The sequence below is a fragment of the Pristis pectinata genome, chromosome 37 (assembly GCF_009764475.1).
Source record: "Pristis pectinata isolate sPriPec2 chromosome 37, sPriPec2.1.pri, whole genome shotgun sequence".
NCBI lineage: Eukaryota > Metazoa > Chordata > Chondrichthyes > Rhinopristiformes > Pristidae > Pristis > Pristis pectinata.
Window position 1 is genome coordinate 4,546,509 of NC_067440.1, and position 7,156 is coordinate 4,553,664.

The window sequence follows — 7,156 nt, forward strand, 5'->3', positions numbered from 1 at the left end:
GAGCTGATTGCATGAGTATGTTGCTGCTTAGATGCAAGTCATCCTGTTCTGCAGCTTCACCATGCTGGTACCGAGACAGACCTCGTGTTGCTCGCGGCCAACCCTTCTGCACTCCTTGTTGAAACAAGATTGATTCCCTGTCTTAAGAGTAATGGTAGAGCCAGGGGTCTGCAAGGCCACGAGGTTTGCAGGATGTGGGAGTGGGAGTTTCTGCTACTGATGGTCTACATCACCTCGTGCAAGCCCAGTTCTGAGCTGCCAGGTCTGTTCCAGGACCCCCCTGTCATGTTGAGTGTATGCGTCATGTGAAGATGAGACTGTGTCTCCACAACAACTGTACGCTCGTCACTTCCACCAATGCCGTTGTTTGTCCCGGTACCATGAGATTTCAAGTCAAGTCAGGTTGCGTTTATTGTCATGTACACAGGTACGGTGAGGTACAGGTACAATGAAAAGCTTGCTTGCAGCAGCATCACAGGCTCAGGGGTATAGATAACACGCAAACTATAAATTATACGTAAATTATATAGGACAGTGAAGAAAGCCATTAGTGTAAAAGTAAACACGATCAGAGACAGGTCCATAGCAGAGCAAGAGGTGGTCGGTAGTGTTCCATTGCTGAGGTAGGATTAGGGTTGCGCAGGTCGGTTCAAAAACCTGATGATTCTGGGAAGGTAGCTGGTGGTGTAGTGTGGGTCTGGAGTCAACTCTGACCTGAATTCTGGCTAATTGGCCTTTAAAAGACTCCCACATGTCAGATGAGATTTACCCGTAACAGCCGCTCCCAATCTCCTTTCCCCAGCTCCTGCCTAATAATGTTCTAATTAGCTTTCCTCCAATGTAGCACTTTCCCCCCGCGGCCCAGTCCTGTCCTTACCCATAACTTCCTGAAAACTTAACGAGTTATGATCACTTTTCCCAAAATGCTCTCCCCCTGAAACTTGGACCACCAGTTATTACATTCAGTTGAACACTGGTCCTAGCTAAATCAAGCAAGGTTCATCCAATGGGCGCCTCCCTCTTTCTCCAGTACTGGCGCTAGTGCCACGTGAATTGCAGTCCAGTTTTCTCAGGTCAGTCACTGAGGCATGGATTCAGATCTCGGATCTGATTGACCTGATGCCAATTTACACGGAACACAGGTCGGAATCCAGAGATTTGACCTTTTTTTTTTGCCTTTGTGGTTCTGAATTTTAATTCAAACCCCAACTGCTTGGACACCCTCAGCAGAACCCTTTTCTTAGTCCTACTTACGTCTCTGGTAATCACACGGACAACAACAGAGGGATCTTCCACCTCCCATTCCAAGTTCCCCTCCAACCCCAAGAAGATGCCCTCAGCCTTGGCACCAGGCAGTCAGCACAGCCTTCAGGGCACAACTGTCATGGCTGCAGAAAACCTTGTCTCTCCCTCCACATACCTTATCACTGCACCATCCCTTTTAATTCTCCACTCGAATGGCCGTCTGTGTCACGGTCGCCCTTCCTCTCTGCTGTTCTGTTCTTGTCCGCACCGGCTGCAAGAATTTCATGGCTGTTGGACAAGTGCAAGGGCTGTGGTTTCTCCATTGGCACCTGCTGAATCCCCATCCCTGCCTCACTTCTAGCTTCATCCTCCAGCTCAACATCTCCCCCCCCCCCCAAAGCTTCTTGAGCTGCAGACATGTAGAGGGGATTGTTGCGGATTAGAGAAGTCTCCACAAGTTCTCAAATGCTGGAGCTAAAGTACATTGCTTCTTTCCAGCACACATCGTCTACATTTTCCTCCATAGTTTTCAATCTGTTTCTCCCTCAACAACGTCCAGCATCATGGAGTCATTGGATCGTACAGCACGGAAACAGACCTTCAGCCCACTGGTCCGCGTCCACCATTCACCACCCATTTACACTAATCCTGCATTAATACCAGGTTTTATTCCCCCCACATTCCCATCAACTCTCCCCCCCCCCATATTCTCCCACTCACCCACACACTGGGAGCAATTCACATTGGCTAATTAACCTAGGAAAAAACATTCTGACAACAAAATATGTTAATCACCTTGACTCTTTCCAGTGGCAACAACTTTCACTTTATAAAATCCCTCTGGATAAAGTCCCGAACTCCTGATTGGATTTCATGTTCTCCATCTCATGTTTGTGGCAGGAAGTTCTGAACTCCCCTCAGACAGCTTCATCTCCATCTCGATCATTTTCAACCCGTCTCCCAACTTTAATGCCTCTTGCAGTTTACCCTCCGCCTTCAGTGTCCCAGAGAGAGATTTGGTCCATTTGCAAACAGATGAGCAGATTCCACGGTTCAATGTGATGTTTATGTTCATTGTTCAGGGTTCACCAGACATGGGTTTGAGGGGGTGGTGGAGCTGTGTAGGGAGTGTGACAGTCGAGGTGGGGTATGGGTGTGTTAGAGGTGGGTTAAGCTGACAGCTGGGGCAGTAGGATTTAGTACACCTTGCCTGATCCGGTATCTGATGATCCGATATTCCAAGCCCCTGATCCACGATCCCTCATTGCAAGGTTTCAGCCATGTGTTTCTGTGCAATGCAGTCAGCCACTGAGTCTTTGTCTTCACATCTGGCTATAAGGATGCCATGGCCTAATCTAATAAAAGGAACAACAATTCGAATAACTTTTGAGACATATAAAGGAGAAAAAGATAAAGTCGGTAAGAAAGAAGTATAGAATAATGAAAACGTCGGATCGAGGACGTTTGTTCCAGGACGAGTGACTCCCCGTTGTCGTCAGCTTGCAATAAAGAGAACGTTTGTTCTGAAGGTAAACCCTGGATCTGTAAGAATTATTTCCGTCTACAAGGGTGATGCTTCCATTAACACTGCCAGCTTTGCGTTGTGTTGACAGTGAGGTGCGCCGGTCGATGCCCATGTTTATGTTTGGTGGACTGTGTTGAATTGGCTGTGAGGGCCACTGGCGAATTTTCGCGGTGACTCTCTGTGCACGATCTTGCGTTTGCAAAGAGCTGGTACGTTTACTCTCTGGACATTGCCTTACATCGGCAAGTGTTGGTGACAGTGATGACTGTATTTACTCTCTGGATCCTGGTTTTGTATTGTTCAGACTAGAGCCCTGTAGTTTCTTCATGGGCGTGGTCTTTCACTGACATTGAGTTTGTACTTTAATCTGTGTGCGTGGCCTTACTCTGGCATTGAGTTGAGGCTTTGGTAATGAACATGCTTACTCTTTATGCATTATCACATTTGGCTGTGAGTTTTCACCGACTTAGCACTGTCTTGTCCTGTCATGGTCACGGCATTGCAATACGTTGCAGTTGGTCATATGTATATGCATATCCTTCCTGCAATGGGGTGACCGGAATTGAAAGCAAGATGCCAGATGCGGACTAACTAAAGTTTTATAAAGCTGCAACGTAACTTTACGACTCTTGAACTCAATGCCTCGGCTAATAAAAAGGCAGGCATGCCATATGCCTCCTTGACCACACCATCAACCTGTGCAGCAACTTTCAGGGAGCTATGAATTTTGACCCCAAGTTCCCTCTGTACGTCAACACTATTAAGGATCTTGCCATTAACAGTATACCGTCCCTTTACATTTGATCTCCCAAAGTGCAACACCTTTAGCTGGATTAAACTCCATCTGCCATTTCTTTGCCCATATCTGAAACTGATCTATATCCTGTTGTATCCTTTACCAGTCTTCTACACTATCCACAACACCACCATATCATCTGCAAATATCATCTGCGAACTTACTAACCCACCCGTGTACATTTTCATCCAGGTCATTTATTTACATCACAAACAGCAGAGGTCCTAGTCCGGATCCCTGCGGAACACCACTAGACATGGACCTCCAGCCAGAATCAGTACCATCGACCACTACCTTCTGTCTTCTATGGACGAGCCAATTCTGAATCTAAGTGGCCAATTCACCGTGCCTCTTAATCCAGATGAGTCTTGCATGAGGGACCTTGTCAACTGACTTACTAAAATCCATGTTGACAACATCCACAGCTCTACATTCATCAATCACATTTGTCACCTCCTCGAAAAAACTCAATCATGACTTGCCCCGCACAAACCCATGACTGTCCCTAATTAGGCAATGATTTTCCAAATGCTCATAAATCCTATCCCTAAGAATCCTCTCCAATAGCTTCCCTACCAGTTGACGTGAGACTCCCCGGTCTGTAGTTGCCAGGATTATCCCTGTTTCCCTTCGTGAATAATGTAACAACATTAGCTACTCGCCCGTCCTCTGGGACCTCACCTGTGGCAAGGGAGGACACGAAGATCTTGGTCAAGGCCCCAGCAATCCCATCTCTTGCCTGTCTCAAGAACCTGGGGTATACCCCATCAGGCCATGGGGACATCCACGTTAACGTTCTTGAAGAGACCCAACACTACCTCCTTTTTCCTAAAATGCCCCAGCATATTAGTATGCTCGACACTGATCTCCCTATCCTCCATGTCCTTCTCCCTGGTACTTATCGATGCAAAGTACTCATTTAGGACCTCACCCACATCCTGCACCTCCAAGCACATGTTCCCTCCTTTATCCTCAATTCTCTCTCTAGTTATCCTCCTGCTCTTGATGTATGTATAGAATGCCTTGGGATTCTCTTTAATCCTAGTTGTCAAGGACATTTTATGGCCCCTCCTGGCTCTCCTCATTCCGCTTTTGAGTTCTTTTCGAGCTTCGTTATAGTTCTCAAGGGCTCAGTTTGATTTTAGCTTCCTAAACCTGACATTTTTCCTTCTTGGCCTAATTCACCTTACATTACCATCACTGTTCTTCCTTCTTACTGGAACATACCCGTCCTTTACTCTGTGCAGCTGGTCTTTCAACATCCTCCTCATGTCAGATATGGACTTGCCCAAAAAATTGTTCCCAATTAACTCCCTCTAATTCCAGCCCGATACTCCTCGAATTTGCCCAGCTCCAAATTTAATATTCTCCCGCAAGGTCCATACTTATCCATATCTATAGCTACCTTAAAACTGAAGGAGTTACAATCAATGCCAATCATTTGTTCTGCTGGTATGACTTGTTGTTGGTCAATGACATTGTACATTCTGAACACAGTTTTAATTTGACAATGCAGTGAGACTGATTGGTGCCTGTAAGGACTTGGTGCTGGTCAGTGACCTGTGTTTATTCCCTGGTCATGGCCTTGCTCTGGCATTGAGTTGGTGTGACCTGATGCCTCCTCTTTGGACATTGTTTTGCATTAGCAATCAGTTCCTGCTGTTTGACGCCTCTTTCCCTGCCAATACTTTGGATGTTGACAGTTTGATGCCTTTGCTTCCGAGAAGTGGTTTTGCCCCAGTGTTGGGCTGTGCTATTCGATGTCCTTGTTTACCTTCTCGACATTGATCTTGTCCTTGCAAGGAGTTGGGGTCGCTGTACACCCTTGGGTCTGCTCTTGTGTTGGCAGTGAGCTCAGATTAATTCACTTCCCATGACCCTGAAATTATGGCTGTTCAAATGTCCTCTAGTTACATTGCAAATGTGCCGAGGGTTTCTGCCTTCACCAACCAGTATTGGTATTGGTATTGATTTATTATTGTAACTTTCACCGAGGTACAGTGAAAAACTTGTCTTGCACACTGTTCGTACAGATCAATTCATTACAGAGTGCATTGAGGTAGTACAGAGCAACAACAATAACAGATTACAGAGTAAAGTGTTACAGCTACAGGGAAGTGCATTGCAGGTAGACAATAAGCTGCAAGGTCATAACAGGATAGATTGTGAGTTCAAGATTCCATCTCATCGTATAAGGGAACCGTTCAATACTCTTATCACCGTGGGATAGAAGCTGTTCTTAAGCCTGGTAGTATGTGCCCTCAGGCTTCTGTATCTTCTACCTGATGGAAGAGGAGAGAAGAGAGAATTTACTCCACGAAGAGGGAGTAAAGTCCATGCAATCTCTCCTTGTAACTCAGGCCCCCAAGTCCAGGCAACATCCTGGTGAATCTTTGCTGCATTCTTTCCAGTTTAATAACATCTTTTCTATAACAGAGCGACCAAAACTGCTCACAATACTCCAGGTGCGGCCTCACTTACATCTGCTACAACTGCAACATAACTTCGCAACTCCTACACTCAGTGCCCTGACTGATAAGAGCAGTGTGCCAAATGCCTTCTTCACCAGCCTATCTACCTGTGACATTGCTTTCAGTGAACTACGCACTTGCACTCCTAGGTCCCTCTGTTCCATAACACTCTCCAGGGCCCCACCATTTACTGTACAAGTCCGACCCTGGTTTGACCTCCCAAAGTGCAACACCTCACATTAATCTGGATTGAAAGCCGTTTGCCAATCTTCAGCCCACACTCAGCTGATCAAGATCACACTGTAACTTTTCAAAACCTTCTGCACTGTCCACAACACCACCTACATATTACTTTCAATATCTGTGTTTGGAATATATTCCGAGTAATTCAGTCACCCTGTAGTCAGGGTAATTACATGGTCACAGAAACGTTTCTGTTACAACAAACCGACAACTTTCATTCTTCATGAACCCAGTGATCAGACTGAACAAAGTGTCCGTTGCCGTGGTGATGTTCTGTGCTGCTGCTGCAAAAAGCGAATTCTCATGGCATTTATACCCTGGGGATGTCTTCCTGTGACGGGAACCTTGAACTTGAACAGTATTGTTCAGAGGGAAAGTAAGAGATGTTGAACAACGTTCACACCAGGGATGGAGGCCGTGGTTATGCACGAAATTTTCACAGCAGCAGATTTAGTTTAAAAGGGATTTCATAAAAGGTTAAAATTAGCAAGCGTTTTCCTTCAGCGAATCAGGAAGGGATATTTAACATGTCCAAATTATCCTTGAAAAAGCTGAGGAAGAGTTGGGATACAGAATATTTTGCAGGGGAGGGCAATGAAGATATTCCAAGGTCCAGTGGAAAGTTGACAGATGAAGGAACCTGCAGGGTTTTGAAGAGAGTGTGGGGGGACTTTTCTGTTTATTCATGTTTGGGGATGTGGCATCACTGAGAAGGGCAGCATCTATTGCCCATTGCTCATTGTTCATGGACAGAGCTGTGCGGGGGGCCACCTCACAGGAGGTTTAAGTGTCAACGAGGTGAGGGTGGAAAATGTCTCCCCTGAACCAGATGGGGAATGGACAGGCTGCCTCCGGTACTCCTCAGAAGGATGAGGG